The sequence below is a fragment of the Pinus tabuliformis genome, chromosome 2_2 (assembly GCF_031772625.1).
Source record: "Pinus tabuliformis cultivar Carrire ecotype Pingquan chromosome 2_2, CPIR1, whole genome shotgun sequence".
Lineage (NCBI taxonomy): Eukaryota > Viridiplantae > Streptophyta > Pinopsida > Pinales > Pinaceae > Pinus > Pinus tabuliformis.
The window spans coordinates 467,050,563-467,053,404 of record NC_142300.1 but is presented as its reverse complement, the minus strand read 5'-3'; positions in this window follow the sequence as shown (position 1 = coordinate 467,053,404).

Here is a 2,842-nt window from a genome sequence, read left to right as displayed (position 1 = left end):
TTCTTGCTGCAATACTGGTGCTCACCAATGTTAGATAGATCTTCCCTTTTTCATTGGTTGTAACGACTGTCACGTCCACTGTGGACTGTTTCCTTGGATGTTGGACATGCCTTTCTAGTTCATTTGTGTCTCTTCCTTGGTGGTACTATTACCTCTCACTTAGAGGCTCAATTTTCTCCCCCTTTTGTAGTAAGAGAACCTAGACATAGTTGCACTATATGCTCACCAAGCACTCTCACCTTGCTGTTCGAAGACACCATTGTATCAATCTCCTATGCTAAAAGCTAGAGCTAAGGAAGATCTTTGAGGATTTGGCAACTGAGTCTTTATACTGGATGGGACTCCTACACCAAAAGATGTGAGGTCTAATTGGGACTTCATATCGGGGAGATCCCCTTAGTTGATGGATTTCCAACACTGTCAACAAAATGGCGCTAGAAGGAGGGAAAAACGATAGGCCATGCTCGTTGAGTCTAGTTAGAATCTCTTATTTAAAATGGCTCTTCCCAAAATCATAATCCTAGGATGCTTTTCCAAAGAGCTTAATTGTACCATCCTACAAAAGTTATTCATGACCTGTCCGAACATAAGTTCGATGGTGAGGGTGAATCAACTTTTCGTGAACATCTGTTTCAAGTTATCCGTATTTGTGTTTGTCACAAAATATGTTCCAAAGATGTCATCGCTAGATTACTCACCCTCACATTCAAAGGTCGTGTTAGTCAATGGTGTCATACATTACCCATTGCTTCTATCAATTCGGTCAACTTTCCAAGATGCTTCATAAATATTTCGATAAGTATAACCACCAAGATGTTTGTGAAATAATCAATTGTTTAAGAATGAAGCTTGATGAATCAGTAGAGGATTTTTTTGAACTAGTTTTTCTTGAAACAAGAGTTTGAGAGCTTGGTTCATGTCTCCTTATATGGTGAGCCTGAACCTCTTGTTTTCATTTCTTTCCCAACTCTTACGAATCATAAGGCACCTCAAATTTTAGAGGAGGAGCTTACTAACCATTTTGTTCCTTGTCCTCCTCCTTTTTCAGTCCTGATGAGGGTGCCTCCTTGTGGTGATTGTAAACTTGGGAAAACTGCGAATCAAATCTCCTGTCCATCTTCTCATTATTCTTCCACTTTAATGGAGGGAATTCCAGAATGGCTCATGAAGCCTATGATGAAGACTCACTCATCCATTGTGCAAGAGGATGTCACCATTCATAACTCTAATCTCAAGGCTGATCTAGATTTCTATCATCCTCTATCATTTTCACATCTAGACTCTTTGTACCATGACTCACTTGATCAATCTGCTCCATCAGCTGGTTCTTCACGTTCTCTTGAGTCTTGATATCTATCAAGCCTAATTTAATGATAAGGTCTTACATCTTCTCTTGAAAAGGGTATCTAACTAGGGATCTTCCTTTATTTCCCACAGATGGAGAGTAGTGTTAAAGTTGTCTCCAAAAATACAGTCTTGGCACCAATCAAAGTCCATTAGCATTTACAGGGAAGATCAACGTTTTATTTTTTCTTGATAATGTAGTAGCATATAAATATCGAAGAAAAAACATATCTTTTGAGAATGTAAATTCAAAAGTTGAACCACGAGCTAGTGAATAGTGGATTAAAAGGAGAGCAAATGAAAGTTAAGAGAAGACCATACAATGCACAAACCTCGTGAGGCTCCATGAGAATTTACTATCTGAAGTTCACACCCTTTCAATAAAGTTGAACATTTTCAGATAACATCATGTTCCCCCAATTTAGTCTCTTGGAGAAGGAGGACCAAGGGGTTTTATTTTATAACCAAGCTCTTAACTTCAACCATTCTTTTTTCTCACCCTAATTATTTGTAGTTCTAGGAGTGGACTTTCATCATTTACTTGTGGATTTAGAGCCCCCTTGAAGAGGAGCATGGCCAATTCCTTTTCTGGTTTGCTTGAGAATCTTTGGGAATGTTTCTTTTAATGACCTTTGGGAACCCAAATCATTATCTTTATCTACATGTGTGCTTCTCACATCTCGATTTGTTTGCTGGCCCTCTTTCCGTGTGGTTTTTCTCTATTTTTCCTTTCACCTTCTAATTTTCAATTGTTGATCCAAAGGTAGAAGATCCTCATGGGATTCTTGTATTTTTTGCGGAGTGAATTAATTCCTCCTCTTCCATTTTAGCGTGTTTGTTTGTATCAACTTGTTCCTAAAGAGGGATATCCTCCAAGGGAGGCATCTCAACAATTTGATGCTCAAAGCTCACGTGATGAGATTCCACTAGAGGATTCTCTTAATGGGTCAAATCCAGAATTTCCCATTTTCATATACCAAGTTCAAGGCTTCAAATTTATTCCCTCTAGGGCCCTTGAGATTATTTGAGGAAGATTCTTCATCTGTAGTGGTTAATTTCTTTGGAGAATAGGGGGATTTAGATCTTGATCCATTTCCTTCCTAAGGTTTTGTAGCCACACTCTCCTTTAGAGCTCCCTTTCTTTGTTTTAGCTGCTGCCATTAATCACTCTCTTGATTATTTTTCTAGGTCTCTTCCTTCCTTGGAAATCTAACGGGAAAATGCCCATCTTCATGGAAAATATTATATTTTAATGGTAGTTGGTCTTAATGTACCCCTTGATAATGAATCCAATTGTCTAGCTACAAGTTGATTGTTGTTGGTAGCCCCTTATATAGATCCATTTCAAAGCAAATTCAAACAAAATATCACATTCCTTCTTATGTCTTGACCCAATCAATATATTGACCCAAAGCATTACAAATATTCATGAAATTTTCCTCATCCTAATAATGAATAGGTGGAGACAGAAGGAGATGGGAGAGAAAGGGAGAGAGAG